The sequence below is a fragment of the Scomber japonicus genome, chromosome 14 (genome assembly GCF_027409825.1).
Source record: "Scomber japonicus isolate fScoJap1 chromosome 14, fScoJap1.pri, whole genome shotgun sequence".
Lineage (NCBI taxonomy): Eukaryota > Metazoa > Chordata > Actinopteri > Scombriformes > Scombridae > Scomber > Scomber japonicus.
Genome location: NC_070591.1, coordinates 26,694,736 through 26,712,778, shown reverse-complemented (window position 1 = coordinate 26,712,778; position 18,043 = coordinate 26,694,736).

Genomic DNA, 18,043 nt, shown 5'->3' with positions numbered 1-18,043 from the left:
CAGTAGCTCACAAGCCATCACATATGAATAATGCATCCCACACTTGACCCACTGAAAGCTCGGGAGATCTTGGATAAATGCGTGTAATGTTTAGTTTAAGCGTGCACCTTTAATCTGCCCTCGTCATGGCGACCCAAGTCTAAGTGATGGAACTCAAAAGGAACACAGCGCACATAAATCATGCACATGCCTGTATAACTCAGGGTAAAATGGTTCAGAGAAAGCAGCAGCAGATGAATGAGGGCTCAGGTGGACATGGTGAAATACCCCCGCAGGATTCAAATGTGATGGGGAAAGATATGAGGGCGGGGATTCATCACAAGCGGGCCTGTCAAGAGGAGGAAACGGTCGAGAGCTGGATGGCCTTCAAGTTACCGGCCTCGCCCGCGCACCAGTAACGTCTGCCTCTCACGTGAATAAAGGATTACTGAGGTGAGGGTCAAGGCTGGAATGTCAGGGATATGCAGAAGATATTAACACAGTATAAAGACAGTAAAGGCCTGCAGGTGACACTTGGCAATCATTTCTGCATGTTAGGAGAATATAGTGCACAGATATATATGTAAAAAAGGGGACTTGTTGTTAATCGGTTGTGGGTGTGATGGATGAATGGATGGATTGCCTTTTAAGCAGTAACAAGAGACACATAATCATATGACCATTAATAACATGAGTGTAATAACATGACAGTGTCTGTGCTGTATCATCAGGCTGTAAAAGAGAATATATTTCTTGGTGTATAAAGCTTCCTACAGTAGAACTATATTTTCACTATCACAAAACATTGGATCCCAAACTTTTTGGCATTTGACCCTTAAAAAAAGTAGATTTGAGCAAAAGAAACATTTTCAATCTAGTAGTTGTAGAAAAAGGCAACGGTTAGAGCAAGGTCTGTAAAATAGACATTATTTTATTACATTTATTTCTGCTTATCTGTCCTAACCTTGAGATGTATCTTGTGAACCCTTGGAGCGCTGCAACCCCTAGGGTAGAAACCACTATCCCAAGAGATAGTTGGTGAACACCAGTAAGGTGGGATCATTTTAGTGCAATGTGAATTATCATTAATATAATGTCATTTTCATCATAACAAACAAAAAGCATGGTCATATATGGTAAATGGACTGTACTTATATACTGCTTTTCTTGTCTTTTTGACCACTCAAAATGCCTCACACTACATATCTCATTCACCCATTCACACACATTCATACACTGATGGTAGGGGCTACCACGTAGGGTGCCAATCTGATAATCAGGAGGGAACTAACATCCACACCCAATCACACACTATCGGGGGAAGCCATCAGGAGCAATTTGGGGTTGAGTATCTTACATCAACATGTGGGCTGGAGGAGATGGGATTTCGAATCACCAATCTTCCAATTGGTGGCCCACTGCTCTACCGGCTGAGACACACACGACCCATGCAGCATGCTATGTTAAAATAAAGTAGTAGATATATTATTTTCCTTTTTTGCATTTCTTATAACTCATATTAAGGAGAGATAGAGTGATAGAGATGATGATATGTTAAGTGTTGGGCCAAATTCAAATCACATATGTGACTTTTACACAGCATGTGGCACCAGGTTACACCACTTAGACTGTTTTTTAGCTCACCTTGTCAACTGTAAGCGCAGATAAATTAAAAAAATGCATGAATGAGGTAATGAAAATGTCAGTTCTTCTCACTATCAAACTCCAAGGTTTCAGATTGATTTCCAATATCCATGAAAACCACAACACAGTTATATTAGATGTTGTTATTTTTATGTCTTTCTTGAGCTCAACTAATGAAATGCCCCCAGAGAAGCTCTGCCTCTTTGCGCATACAGTAAAATACAATAAGTATGGTATAAAGCTGCATTCTGCTTTAATGATCCTTTTGCCTTCCACAGTGGGGTCAGCGATGAGGGTCAGCTACAGAGCAAGCTCCCTGGAGGTGGAAGCTCTATGTGCAGAAGAGATTCGTTGTCCTGCTCATGAGCATGTTTCAGCTGAATGGCTGTTTGCCAACAAAGGAGCTTGAACCCTCTCCCGCTTGAATGGTGGTCTCTCTACAAATCACAGTGGCACATTCATGCCCTAACATGCAGCGACTGAGCTATAACAGTTATGGCACACATGTGAGCAAAGATCGGATCAGCTGCTGCCTGACTGATCGCCCCTCACTGCCCTTTGGGGGTTTTCTGGATTGAAGTGTTTATGGTTCACACCCACGCAGAGTCAAAGTTGTCCAGCTCCTTCCATCAGAGGCAAACACCTTGGCACAAAGTGTTCCATAGTGACTTAAAGCCCTTTAACTTCCTTTCATGAATTTGAAGAGCAACCTATTTTTCTGTTTATGAAGCTGATTAGAAAGTATAATAGCTTTAAGTGCTGCTGCGAAGCGTTAAACATGCACTGACAGGATTATTGTCACTTGATTTCTTCAAAGTACCAAAATAGAGATGCAATGATAACATGGTGCATGTGTTGTGTGCCAATAGACATTAAATTCTTCCACTATGATTCTCTTTGATTTAGGCGACGTGAATCCCCTGTGGAAGGTTTGAAATAAATATTCACTAAATGCCACCTGAGGCAAAAGGCTTTGTCTCATGTGACGGAGGTGAGAAACCCCCCAAAAAACCGCCCCATGGTTTCAGATGTGACATGAAATATATATATATATATTTTTTTTTTACTCCCTACATCATAGTTGCAGGGTAAGGCACAGAAGGCACCATCATGACAGATATTCTGGACATTCATCTTGGGGAGCTTTGGAGACTCCAAATCAGCTGCGAGTCCATGGCGTGCGTCATTGCGCAGCGGCGCGTCCAGCCCATAGTGGTTAATGAGAATCCGCTGACAGAGCACAACCAGTTGTTTGTGCGGGTATATGTAAGCGCGGCTCAGCAGGTGCTGTCTTTAACTAAACTGGATGGTAGTCTCGGTTGCAAGCACACCGATCTGAAGGAAAAGTCGTTACGTTTCGGACTCATATTTCCAGGATGCGCACACGTATGTGACATGCCCGCGACGATCGACTGTTACAGGTAAAGTTTGTGTTTTAACTTCAGAGCGGAGGCTGATATTTAGGAAAAATAATGTTGGCACCTGTTCGTGTTCTATTTTTGTTATTTATTTGGAGACGGTCGCTGTCTGCTGGTGCGCTTTTTTTCTCACCAGCGCGCGTCTGATTCAGGCTGGGTTCCAAAATCGGATTTAAACTTTGAAGTATGAAGTGATTTGATCTGTGAAAATAATCAAAAATATGTGGAGAAAAAAATGCTCTTGCGCAGTCAACAATTTCAGCTTTATCTGGGTGTCACTTAACAGACATACATGCATTGCTTGTCTGTGTGTATGTGTGTGTGTCTTTACGCGCAAGCTTTCCTCCTGCATGTGCGCCTCTTAAATTTTGCTGCTTTCAATTAATTCTGCCTGTGTAAGCTGCTGGTGTACCAGTGCATAGATGATGCCTTTTCTTAATGTGAATGAGGGTTAGGAGGTTAATAAGTTTTTCCTTAAGCACGCAAGCCTCTTAATCTCTGATTGATTTTCTCCCAGGGGCCATTTTTTTTGGACAGTGCGCTCAGCTTATAACTATAGCAACACTGAAACATTCCAACTGTGGTCAAGCTCATGAAGCAAACTGCAACCTTTAATTGGACACAGGGGTGATTTTATGGATGACAGTTATCAAAGTGACGTGAATGTGAAGGTCACGAATGCATTTAACAGAGACCCTCAGGGTGCTGCGCAGTCTGCTGTGTGGCTGTCATTATGGGATGTGGGTGTTACTGGGATTCACAAATGGAGGATTTATCAGGGTTAACCATCACAGCCTGCAGACATTTACAGGCCAGAACATCCTTGTGTATCAGATAGTTCTAATCAGTGGTGATTTCTACCGGCCTGTCTTCATGCAACAGCAGCAACAGCAGCAGCAGCTCTGCATCAGATAAAAAGCTGTTTAAAGGAAACTTCTGTATATTTCAACCTGCACCATATTTTCTCATCTTTTTTCCCCCTAATGGACCAACAGGGACAACATGTTTGCTTTTGGTCCAGTATTGAATGAGAGCAGCTTAGACAGTTGGAGAGAAGCATTTCTTGTGTACAGAAAGCATAGCTTAATGTTATATAACATTTTTTTTTCAAGTTTCAAAGTGGCTGAATATTTTGCTTATGTTGACAAGAAGTCACTCTCATGAGATTTCAGAGCTAGACTTCTTCTGGAGAGAGTTTGGTTAGACACAATTACAATGTATGGTCCTTTCCATAATGTTGTCACACACCTATATGAAACCTGAGCCTGTCTGTTGCAAAAACAAGCACTGAATGGGCACTATTACATTGCAGCCCATTTAGAGGCTGCCAACTGAAGCACTCTTTCTCAATACTGGACCAATTTCTAAAAATGTTGGCCCCCATTTGTCACTTAGACACAAAATGATGGGAAAATAGGTCCAGGTTGAACAACACTCAAGTTTCCCTTTAAGCTGTCAAGTTAACAGATAAATGCTCACAGCAATGCTATGAAACCATTGAGGAAAAAAAAGAAGAAGTTATTAACGCTCTATAAACCCTTACAGTGAGTTTCCCCCAAGTCAGCTTCTAATTTCTCAAAGCATATTTACTCCAGTGATAATGCCTGCAATCAGTGAAATAAGCACAGATTGTTAGGCAGACTTAATTGGTGCAGAGTTTTATTCTCTGGTTGAGTATAAACTGCCAGCTGCCTCTCACATTTTTGCATTCTCAGTGCAGGCCAGCCGTTACAAGAAGGCACTGGGAGGGAGAAGAGCGAGATTTACATAAATAGAGTTGTGTCGAGATAATGGAAAGGCTCTCTGTTATCATCAAAATTCCAGAGTTGGGAGTGGTATTTTCTTTCCCCTCTCAGATGGACAACATGGAACAAGCTGCAGCGTCAAACAACAAATTAAATGTATTGTTGACGGCATCGTTTACAGTACAGTTCCCTCTCTCTGTATTGATTTCCTGTTAATATTTTATAATAAGGGTGCACATCGTATATGTTAGTAATGCTTAACTAATGCATGATTCATGACGATGTAATGTATGAATTAAAGCAGGATGTATCATGAATTCCTGTAGCTCACTTTCAACAATTGATCTTTATGACTTCATGTGATTACTTCACAATTAATAGATCAATAAATAATTCACATGTCTGCTTCATACATTCATTAATATGCAACCAAATGTCTCTTACATAAGTTTATTTTATGTAAGATGCTCATCCTCTCTGATAAAAATTGCTTCATTTTTCCAAGATAAAAGACCTATTGGTATTTATTGATACATTTACAACATAGTAGGTGGTATATGAGTTGTTTTTTCACAGTAGAGATAAATGCACTGAAACCAAAATGTTCTAACAGATAAATTGAAGTGCTGTAGATCTACTCAACACACATGAGGTCACCATTACTTTACCTGACTTGTGTCCCGCATGTAAAGTCATGCTGTGATACTCGTTTGTAAATTGTTACTTAACAAACTTTCGCTGCAAGAGAGAATTTGCTACTTTAAATTCTTGAGATAGTACTTCTGGCTTCATCGTTGAGTCACTGTTACTTCATCATCTGTTCATTAATATTTATCCCCTTGAAAACTGAATATTCAGCAAAAAAGCAATCAAACATCATCCAAATACCCATAAAAGAGGAATTCAGCTAATTTGGTCACATATCAATGATCTATTAAGTATCACACATCAGGATTAACAGTCATGAATTAATGCCACTGACACTGTTTACGTGTTCATTCACTGTCAGGATGTGACAAGCAGCATGTCTGCACCCTATTGGAGCTGATCCTGGGCCGTATTTTATTGGAAGCGCAGCGACCAGTGAAAGCAGCACTCCAATTGTTTGGTATTTTCCTGACCTTGAAACTCGCTTTGCATGTCTGTGTGGTATTTTGGTGACCAGTGAATGTTATCGCTGCAGCTATAGGCATGCCAACACTAACAGGATTTTGCGTAGCAGTGGCTTCAATATTAAGTAGTTGCTGCTTTTAACTGTAAACATTTCGCAGCGTCAGCCTTAAGTTTTCTTTTCTTCTCTCTGACCTTTTCCCGCTGCACCTTTTCACTGTGTGTAACCTTTAACTATATGTATAGGTCATCGTTATTTTTGATTCAAATTTCCTCAGAGTTCGCACCCCTTCCTTTACTCCAGGTTCTCAGGTTATGTAATCATCTTAAATCTTGAAAACACACTGGTATTCTTGCTTCTTCATTTTATGTGGAAATATACCAACATTTCAGTCAATAAATCTTCTTTAGGGCATTTCCTCTTCAGTGATTCTATTATTTCCCACTTGACCTCAAACGTTACATGGATGGATGCGTTAAAATCCAGTTGAAAGGTTATGGGGAGGTTGGTGGTAGTACTTCCTTCATCTTCCTTACAGTATAGTTAGCCTGTTGAGCTGTAGCCTGCAGGTTGAATTCCCCCCCCCCCCCCCCCCCCCCACATTGCTGGTGGTCTTGTAGCGCACCAGGTGGGCTGCCCTATCTGGCATTTGCTCAAATTGCCAGCCTGAGCCTGCTGATGTGATCCTTCATCACCACGAACCTCACACAAAACCTGGCAAGGGCCACTTTTGGTGTAGGTGATAACAGACTGCAGGCTAATTGTATATTAAAAGCTGCTGTCATGCAATGTAACTTTATTATAATATATTAGCCTATTTCCCATCCAAATAAATGTCACAATTTGTCATTTTAAGAAATATATTTGAAAAAAAATAGCGAAGACATGACCTCAGTGTCCTCAATGGTAGCTATGGGCCTGTTCACATTTTCTAGATGCTTCCTCAAATCATCTTTCCCTCAGGCTACTCCTTTTAAGAACTACATTTGACAGAAATGTGGCCAAAGCCTCGAGGTATGGCGCTAATGGACAAGAGGCTCTGAAGCAGTCAAATACAGTATTTGCTAGCGAGTTATGAATGAGTCCAATGCATCTTCAATTATCATTAGCTGTTGAAGGAATAGTTTTGTTTTGTGAATATACTTTTTTGCAGAGTATATAGATGAAATGATTGACACCACTCTTGTATCCATACTGTAAATATAAAACTAGTTTACATTTCCAATAAACAGAGGCAAATGACCAACCAACCAAAGTTAACAAAACCTGGAAGTTACTGCTCCTGGCCATGAAATATTCCACACATAACCACAAACACATAAAACCATAATATGCCATCACACTCAGGTTTTGTGTTTAGATGAAATGATGGAGATAAAACATGTTAATTACTGAGATTCAGAGGTGCTGATTAACTTTATAATGAGTCAGGCTGGCTGTTTCCAGTCTTTATGTGAAGCTAAGCTGGTAGTTTCATATTTACTTTACACATATGAGAGAGGATACTGATCTTGTCATGTAAACCTTAGTAAGAAATTGACTATTTTTACAAAGCACCTAAAAGTATTCCTTTAAATATAATCCCTGTTTGTCTACTAATCAACTTCTGTTTTCATCACTGCTATAATTGCAAGCCTGCAGATTTATCCTCCATGCTGCGTGTTTCAGTGGGAAAGCAGCAACACTGCAAACTCATTCCAATAATAACACAGAGTGACGGACACTTGAGACCTGTCTGAGATGATGAAAAATAGAAGTCACTCAGAGCCCAAATCGATGCTTCTAAACCAGCAGATGAAACAAGGGAGGAGAGGCCTCTCCGCCTAGATGAAGCCGCCGAGTCCCTTGTGTTCCTGTGAGACGTTGCCGTGGCGCGTTTGAAAAGAGAGAAAGAGGCAGAGCAAGAAAGATAGTGAAACTCAGACAGAGAGCCTCTGTCGGGAGGTGAACCGAGGAGCACATTCAGTCAAGTCACTTTCATATTATACGAAATGTTGGTTAGTCTGTGGCAAGAAGCTTGAGGGCCCTTCGCTGACAACATCACTAAGATCGTTGGATGACAAAGATGAAACTCTTCTACCACACAGTGAAATGCTCTATTACTCTTTTTCCATCACTCTCACATTAGTGATTCTTTTAGAGCTATTTTTGCTCCAACATACTTGTGGAGCCTTTGAAGTAATATTGAGATTTTTAGAAAAAAAGGGAAGTGGACGGACTAGATACAGACTTCAATTTGGGCAAAAATGAGCACTGGTATTGGATTGGTACTATTCATTGGTAGATACTCTGAGTTGAGGTAACCAAATAGGTATCAGGAGATAAAAAACCTGAATTAAATATAAATGACCATCATCTTCATTGAAATAAGTGGACACTGTGTAAGTTTCTTTCCACAGCAAAAACAGTAAGAAGACCACAGGTGCACTTGATCACATTATTGGTGGCCATCTCCATTTCAAATGTCCTAGCAACCTGTGCCAATGAGCCAGCATGGACAACAGCAGGGCCCTACCCAGCAGCCATCATTAATCAGCGTTATTACTAACACCTGTGCTGCTGTGAAAAGACCTGTTACAGATACACAACACTAGAGGAAACTATTGAGCCTTTATTGTGTAGGTAGGTAGATGGTAAAAACAGCAAATAAGTGGACAAGGAAGACACTTTGGACTGATGATGTTGGCTTCTAAGCATAGTTCTTTAGCATAGTTAGCCCTAAGCCCAGGAGAAAAGAAACATGTAGGCTAATAAATGATGCTTCAACATGTCATTACTAGCTACTAGCTTCTGAAATATGCTGGCGTACCACATTTACAAGACAGCGATGGTAAGCTAACCAGATGATTGTCTTTTTCTTCTTTAGACGCTCTGTGGTTTTATGTAACACAAGTCCATATGACAGCAGATAACACCGCCATCATTCAGTAAGCCACGGTTATGAAGGGTAGAAATGAGCATAAGTGGGGGGAAGGGGTGAATTTGGTTATGGACTTGCAGCCCGTAGGTCATAAAGGTTGAGAAGCTATTGATGTGACTCATCCAGCATGCCTAGAATAAGTACCTTGAAGACCAACAAAGACGAGAAAAACCAGAGAATTCAATGAAGTGACTCAGTTCTGCCTGACATATCTTTTTATATTTGCTGCTGCCCTTTTCAAGACTGCTTTAAATCAAATTTTCAACAGTTGAAGTCACAGATGAAAGACAAGAATCACTCACGAATGGTAAATGGACTTCATATTGTGCCTTTCTAGTCTTCTGACAATCTAAACTGCTTTACACTACATGCCAACATTCAGCTATTCACATATGCATTCATACATTGGGCTGCCAAGGTGACAACCATCAGTAGGACTACCTAATGCCCTTTGACACACACACCGATAGCACAGCCTTCAGAAGTCATTTGGGGTGCAGTATCTTTCCCAGGTACACTTCGACATGCAGACTGGAGGAGCTGGAGATCAAACCACCAATCTCCCACTCTACACCTGAGCCATAGCGGCTCAGAAGACTGTTTCCCGATCCCCTACCCCCCCAATCATTCTACAAGATGGTCACTTTAAATGGAGATCCCCTTCCTAGCCCAGGGAGCCGAATCATCGTCTCTTCTCTAAAATAACGAGTAGGCAAAAATATTTGATACTTTGAAGATCAGGGTTAAAAAATAGTAGTCAAGAGCTAGAAACAACTGTGTGTGCATGTCTCTGGTTGCAGCCAGTTTGTGTGTGTGCGTGTGTAATATATTTACTTGTGCCATCTAAGGATCAAAAAAGTTATTCACAGACAATGACAGATGATACCAATTACACCTAACAGTGAGAGAAGACAAAAAAGGACATCATTTGTAGTTTTTTTTTATTTACAGCCTGGCATGTCAGATCCACTCACTGAATAACTAGGCCACACGATCACACAAACAATATTAATGATTTTTTATGATGGGATTCACAAACTTTTTTTTTTACATGAATCCTGTCATTATCTATCCTCTCCAGTTACACATGGCATCCAGGACTTCTTTTGCAATGAAAATAAGAAGAAATCCTTTAATAATATTCAATAATTCACGAGTGGCAGAATTATATGTATTGTTCTGGATGTGGTGGTCTTTATAGTCTTAGCTGGTTAAAAGTCTGAAGCATGAAATCTGTTAATTTCAGTATTTTGTCACATGCAGTTAAGTGTAATTTAATTTTCTTGCATCACAAACTGGAGTAAAAGCTAGTTTGGACCAATATGGATGATGGGTAAGAGCTTTCAACTCTAAAAAGCACAACTGTAGCAGCAGATAGAATATTTCAATTTTCCAATTATAATAATACAGTGTAAGTGACATCTTGCTTTTTTGTAATCAGATGTAATTTGAAGTGTTTGTATTAGATGAGGAATCTTTTTGTTGAATTAAAACCTTCAAAACCGTCTTCTATGTCATAAGAGTTACATGTTGCTGTCTTACAAGGGGAAGGGGTATCCCTGATCCCCTGACAGGCACTTTCTAAATTTATTCCATGACATGTGCATCATTCATAACATGTAACGTATTAGCAGGCTGAATATATAGATCATCATTTGCAATGGCATTCCTCAGCAGGAGGTGAGCAGCATTTATAATGTAATTGAACATTTTAACATACAAGATACCAGCTTGTAATTTGTAATTGCAATAGCAAGGGAAACGTGTTGTATTAAACTATTTCAGAGTTCTGTATTTTTGCTCAAAGTACTTGATCTCTTAATTCCCCAAAGTGTGCCTCTCACTGTGAGTTTGATTTGCAGCCCAGTTTATACTGTTTGGGCTTCATCAGTCCAAAAAGCCACACTTCTTCTCTATGTGGTTATTAACATTCTTCATTGAGTTTAAATTGCTCTCAAGTGGTGCACTCTGGGGCACAAATGGAGCACACTCAGTCATTTGCTCAGTCGTCCGTGACTCAGAGGTCAGCAAGGAGCTTGGTAAAGTGGAAATAATGATGATTGACCATATTTCTTGCTAATGTATTGCAAAAGTATGGTAAAAGCAGCTGTTAATTTAAAAGGAGTTTAAATGAGTTTATATGGTGGTGATGTCCCTCATTACCACATTTTATTATACCACTACATGCAGTACAGTATGTGCTACTGAGCTGCTCCCTCAACATGGATTTTTAGCCATGATAGCAGCGTAGCCTTAGGGATGGACGTCAGGGCTTAATGCTGATGTTTTTCCCAATGAGTACACATGCTCCTTAATGGAAAAGAATAGGAGAAATTTAAGAGCACAGTGGAAAATGTTCAACACTTATTTAACTCAGCAATAGACCAACTTTACTGCAGTTTATCTGTCACACTAAGTCATACTTGGTCTTACTGCCTCTAGCGTATTGTCAGCTACCACCTACCACCTGCTGCTGTTTCTACTGTGCTGTGCTGTGCTCAGGTCTCTGTCAAACACACTCACATTTAAATACAATGAAGGCAGCCTGATGCAAGATCTGTATTCTGAGAGCATCTCTCCAAAGGGAGCACCAATGAGAGAAAAGGAACTGAACTATCATTCACCTTTTTTTGTTGGACCACAATCCAAGAAGTTAATTCATTAACCAGGAACAATCCTCATTGTGCGTTTTAAACTACAGCTGCAAAGAGTAGTCGATTCATTGATTAGACGATCAATAGTGAGTGAATTGATTCGGCTACTTTGACACACTTCTGCCTGAGTGCTGCTGCTACCCTGCTGAACACACTGGTGACGGTTAGAAATTCCAGGTGACAACTAAGAAGGATAATAATAACCAGACAGCTGCTGTCAGACTGTCCATGTCCACGCTGGTAACACAGACAGTCTGCTGGAGCTTTGACAGTCACTAGCAGCACATTCATGGCCCCCTGTCAAAGTTTCTGTGTGCTACCTGTGTCCTAGCTGAGATAACGTTAGCTACTCAGCACTTGTCCGGTAGGTGTGCGTCTGAGTGTCAATAGCCTACTTAGCTGCAGCCCTGTTGTTTATCTAACCCTAACCCATAACTTTTCCATCATCAGGTTTGAATATCTTGTGAAGATCTGAATATAGCACAGTTAGTTATCCACCCTCGTATGGTGTTTACTGCCAAAGAAACGGAAGACATCTTTGGTTAATTAGCATGTTGCCTCTCTGCGTATCTTATTAGGCTTGCTAGCACTGCCAGCAGCTCTGTGTGAGGCACAAAGTGAGGCTAAAGTTAGCACAGTGTTGATATTTATACTTGGCGGCGTTTCTTCTCTGTGAAATGAATATCATTTAAGTAAACATTATTCATATATCTGGCTATTAATACTAGTTTTGAATGATTAGCAGAAGGGGAAAAAAGATTATAGTAGGTTGCAGTCTTTACACGGACACTGTGCCTGTAAGTCATTTTTTCATTCTGCACAAATCCATTTTTGGGGGCAAATACAAGTAATACTCCCACTTTAGAGGCCTGAACATGTCGGTCGGTCAGTTCAGGCTGATATACTGTATCAACAACTATGGTACTATGGTTGCCATGAAATTTTGAGCAGATATTCAGTGTCGTCAGAGAATGAATCCTACTGACTTTGGAGCAGGTTGACATTACCAGATTTTAGTGGAATAGCTCAACAACAATTAAACAGATTACCATAAACTTTGGTACAAGTGTTCACATTCCCCTCAGGATGAACTGCAGTCACACGGGTTAAAATTGTATGACAATATATGGCTAAATATAATAAGTGGCAAGTGGTAAAACTAAAGTCATTCTAATCAGTGATTGCTACACTTTGGTTTTAGTGCTAATTATCAAAAGTTATGCTAACATGCTGAAATAAAATGATGATTAGAGACAACATTATACAAGCTAAACATTAGTATGTTAACATTGTCGATCCGAGGATGTCAGCATGCTGACAAAGCACTGCTTTGCCTGAGTTTAACCTCTAAGAACTGCCAGTTCGGCTTTAAACTGTCTCTGTTTATGCTAAGCTCTCACCAGGGAAAAGTTCAAATTCAAGCTGTAATGCAAAAGGAAGTTAAGAGAGTGTTTAGCTTACTAATAGGTAAAGATGTAACGATAACTGAACAATCAATAGTTCCTTTCTGTCTGTATGCAATGGAGTTTTATAATAGTTTTGACTCCACTGGGAAAAAAAACAAACTAAAATTATGTAAAATATTTTACTACGCACATTGTGCATTCAAATCCCACCAAAATCCCATTTCACTTGTCATGTGTTTTTAGGATATAGCACAGGAATGCTTAAACACATACTTATGGGGACTAAAACTGTTCACAGAAGAATACACATTAATAACTACATGGACACATACAGAGAAAATATATAACAAAATCATGAAATAGCAATTCAATCCAATTCATTAAAAAATAAAAAAAAACTCATTATGATGTGTTGTTTCATCCTGATTATTTCCACATAATGAGAATGAAATAACTTCATCTGAATGAGTGGAGAGCCAATCACATAATTGGCCATGGTCTTTCTTGGTTGACAGACTTTTCTCATGATGAAAAATGGCATTATGAAAAAACAAAATCATCATCGAGGAAAATTATGTTGTGAAATACAAAAACTTTAGTAACAAAACATTTTAAAATAACTCTTATGGTGAAAACAAACGAGATCATAAGTCTATCGGTTTATTTTGCAATGTTATGGTTATATTTATATAAGTAAGGACATTTTCACAAAAGTGCATGCTGAATTGAGACAGCGTGCATCATTTTACAATGTCTGTGTTGCTCTTGAGTCATAATACATGACAGTTCAATGAGCTGAACATTCCTACAGTTCTGTCAGGAAAACTCATGTCATTTATTGCAGATGGCTTGCTGTGACAAAGTTGGCAGCAAAATATAAACAGGAAATGGACTGTATCTTTGTAATGCTTTCTCCAATAATGCTCAAAGTTGCACAATATGATGATAAGTCCTCCTGAAGCTGTGTGCAGTGTGCTCTGCATGACTTATACTTGCTTGGCCACCAGAACTGTAGCCCATGCTGTGTTGTGCCACTGAGAATCAAGATCCTGAATGTCAGAGATCTAGTAGTGAGTACTAGTCTTGTAGTACCTGCAACAGAACCACACAACATGGCATGCATTATCTAGCCAAAGAGGTAACATTACCACCAACAGGTCTTACTGCTTCTTAAACCTACGCTAAAAAGCCACCTTTAAAGTCACAGTCACAGAAGTTTGCTTTCAAGTGTACATTAAATATTTCCTCAGCCCAGCTTTCCGTCCACAGCAGTGGGGTCTCAGTGGTTAAGTCACTCTGGTCTCTGATGGTTTTCTGTCTGCTTTCATCTTCAGAGAGGCAGAGAGAGCGGCGGAGAGTGCAGGGAGATAGGAAACAAGAGAACTCTCTCTGAAAGAAACTGCAATATGTTTTATTACTTTTCGCCCCGGCTCAGTGCCAGACACGGACTTGGAGAGAAGTCATTAACAGGAGGTCATTATGCTTTTGAGTGAATGTCCCTGAGGCATGTCAGAACTGTAACTCACAGTAACTGTAACTGATTTAGAAATACGGACACAAACATTGTCCTACATTTCAGTGTCTGCAAGAGAATCTCTGAAAGATAAGAAGCACAGATAAACCACAGTTACCTGGGTGATAGCTATGATCTGAGTTTTCTGAGAAACAGCAGACGATAAACATTAAAAATAGGAATGAGGAAAGGGCCATCTGATATGCCTGCCATCTGATTTAGTTGGAAAACAGCAGCAGAAGAAGGAATATTTAGAAGTCACTGGTACAGGACAAGCAGTATCATGAATCCTTGTCAACATGCATCAAACAATTTAGTCTTCTAATGAACAAAAATCCATATTATCTGACTGTGCTATCATCACTTACACCCTTCTAACATGCACATTATTGTCCTCTGTATGCTCCTATTCCAGATAAACTCCACCCGACTTCTCCACTCCTTCAGCAGCCATGGTTCACTTTGGATCAGGAGGGACCGTGTTCACCATCCTCCTCATTAGCAGGTAAGACTGCTTACAAAGGGAGAAATACAACTGCTGGGATCTGTAGCCACAAAGCTATCTTCACAGGCAGGAGGCATAATCAAGTCATGTCAGATTCTAATTTGTAACAACACCATAGCTTTGAATGCGGTGAGCCGAGGAGGGGATGGAGAGGTACTCAGTCGTATCATTTTCTCGTGAACCATCAATACTCAATAACAACTCCCCATGCTTCAGACAAGACGCATTGAAATTCCATTGCCACATTCATGACGCTGCTGAGCAGATCCGATGGGGCAGGATCCATCACTGCACGCATCAATCATTGCATACAATTGGTGTTACAATCCCTGCAGAGGTCACACGGAGAGAATGATGGGATGTTTTGGTGCACATTTGTCTGTTACCGTGAAGAGAAGCCTCCGCACTTCTTACAGTTAATTTTCAAAGCGCAGAATGCACTTTGCACATTTTAGATAAGGCAAACCCTCTGGGTCTCACTGAATCCTGCTATGAGATATTCTCTGTATAGTGCAGAGCTTCTTTGCACAATCAGCTGTGGGATTAATGTGCTGTAGCAGGTTGCCTGCTACGCTAGTATGTTGCCAAATGCAGCTGCTATGAGGGTAAACGCCATATGCTCGACTTTGACTTTTCATGCATGAAATGGATTGATTTCATGAATCTGTGAACTTTCAAAGATCCCATGCAGATTCATTTTGCATTGATCATTGTTATATTTGAGAGCACCGAGGACATCAAAACACTGAATTCCAGTCCGGGCTGAGAGAGCGTTAAGACTATAAATCTAAAACAGTGCAATAATACCAAAATGTATTGTAAGAAAGTAGCAATGAAATGTAATGCACATTTTATTAAAAGCATACTGAGTAGCTCTCTGCTTCTTGTAACACTAACCACCACGAGATGCTTGGCGTTTGTACAGAAATGCGACAAACTAGATGGTGTTTAGAAAAGTCGTGCCCTCATGAGTTTATTTAGAGAGGTCTCAGTCGCTCAAAAGAAGAGATCTTCATGGATCACCTAGGTCCCTAGTGACTGAGACCTGACCTGGGACAAGTCTGGCTTGGTCTATTTTTAGTCTGTCAATAAGTCAATCAATCATTCACTCCAATAACTGTATTGCTATAGCACTTTCCACAGTGATTGATACAATGGTGTCAATATGACTAGTCTAAACAGTGTAACTGAACAGAGGAAAGGTGGTTGTATTTTCTATAACTAGCTATGCAGGTAGCTTTTCCACAGGTCATTCAGAAGTGATATACAATGATAGATATTAGTGTTAATGAAAAAATGAGGAACAAGAGAGATCATATAAAAACCTTTGTACGTGTGCAAACCAACATCGACTCCCATTTGGAATGAAAAAATAAAACACCCAGCATTGTAGCTTTACCTTAATTTTGTATTCCTGTGTTGTAGTGCAGTGGACTGCATAAAATACAACCATAGACTTTGACTTAGACCATAAAAGGACCCTGAATAATGATAATTATATACGGTACAGTATACAATCAGCACAGCGTACCGTTCATTTTCTTTACAATTCTACCCAACCTTTTTACATTCTTAGATAAGACCTCTTCATTGCTACCAATTCAACAAGGAAACACATCAGAATGTTGGCTTTTTGTATTAAATCTGGTCTGTTTCATTTTATGCTTGATTAACATAAAGTAATCCTGAGTATTTCAATGATAGCAATTCGATGAATACTAACGCCGATGAACAACTCAAGTGTAACAGGTACGTAATTGTTATGACCTCCATGACATCGCTCATGTATGAAGGCCATGTGCGTCAATCGGGTATGATTTACCATGCTCTGCAGCTCATCAGCAAACCCTCTCAGTATGAGATTCTCAGCTCAGAAGCTTTTATAGCTTTAGGGTGATTAGGAAAGAAAACTTGCAGGTGGAATACAAATGCTCTGCAACCTTTTTCACCAACGTATAAGGCCACGTTATTGATTCGGTGAGCCTCATGAAGACGACCTATGACCTAGACAACGCTGAAACCGTCGAGACCCTCACCTTGAGAGCAAATGTGCACCTCGTTACAGGTCACCAGTGGCAGTAACGTAAGCTCATAAAGGGTCATGAAAGTCACACATTCATCAACCACAAAAGGCTTGAGGAGACATGGCCTGTTTGAACTCTATGGACGGATTGATGTCTTGTTTCATGTCGACTATACAGTGTACCACCAATGTAGCTGAGTTCTATAAGAGACAGGTTGGCAAGTTCTTGAGAGACAACCCAGCCCTATAGCTCGCTCCTCTCATCTTCCCGCCGTTCTCACTGAAAGCCCTGGCAGCATCGCAGCATTGTTTTTCTCCCCGAGTCAAAAAGAACAAAGTGAGATATTTAAGAGGAGAGGCTGAGGATCACAGCTGAGCTTGTTATTTTTTGTTTTTTTAAGTACTGCCTTAAAAAAATAAAATAAAGAAGAAAAAAACCTGAAACTGTGTCATCTGAGGGAGTCAGCCATGGCTTTAGCTGTTATATAAAGTATTTACTGATTGTTGACTAAATGGCAATACTGCAGACCACATATAAGATTCAAAGTCACTTTATTGCTTTATATTTAGCTTCATCTGATCTAAGTGTAGCACGGTTACATCGAGGCTGGAGTTTTTAAAAGTACATCTCAACTAGAAGTCTCCAATTTATCCAAAATGCTGCTGCTCGGGTCTTGACCAACTCTAGACAAAGGGATCATGTTTTACCACTTTTTGCTTCTTAGAATTGATTTAAGATTTTATTGATAACATTCAAGGCCTTACAGGGTCAGGCTCCTAACTATATTATAGACTTACTGGTGCCCTATGAGCCTCAACGCTCCAATAACTATAATACCTATTTACCCTAATTTGAACAATTTATGTATGATAAAGTAAAACACCATATATCTTAAGAAAGTGTTATCTACTTAAATATATGACTATCTTTGAATTTCTCTACTTTACATCAGGGTAAAGAGGGTATATGTATGTTTTGCAACCTAAAGTATATCTGTGTTCCCCTGCAAGTCATTTAGCAACCCACATCTCCACATGCAGGCTACAGCATCAAAGCAGTCAGGCTTGATTTCTCATTTAATCTCTTTCAATAGAGGCTTAAAAATATACAGTAGCACCATAATA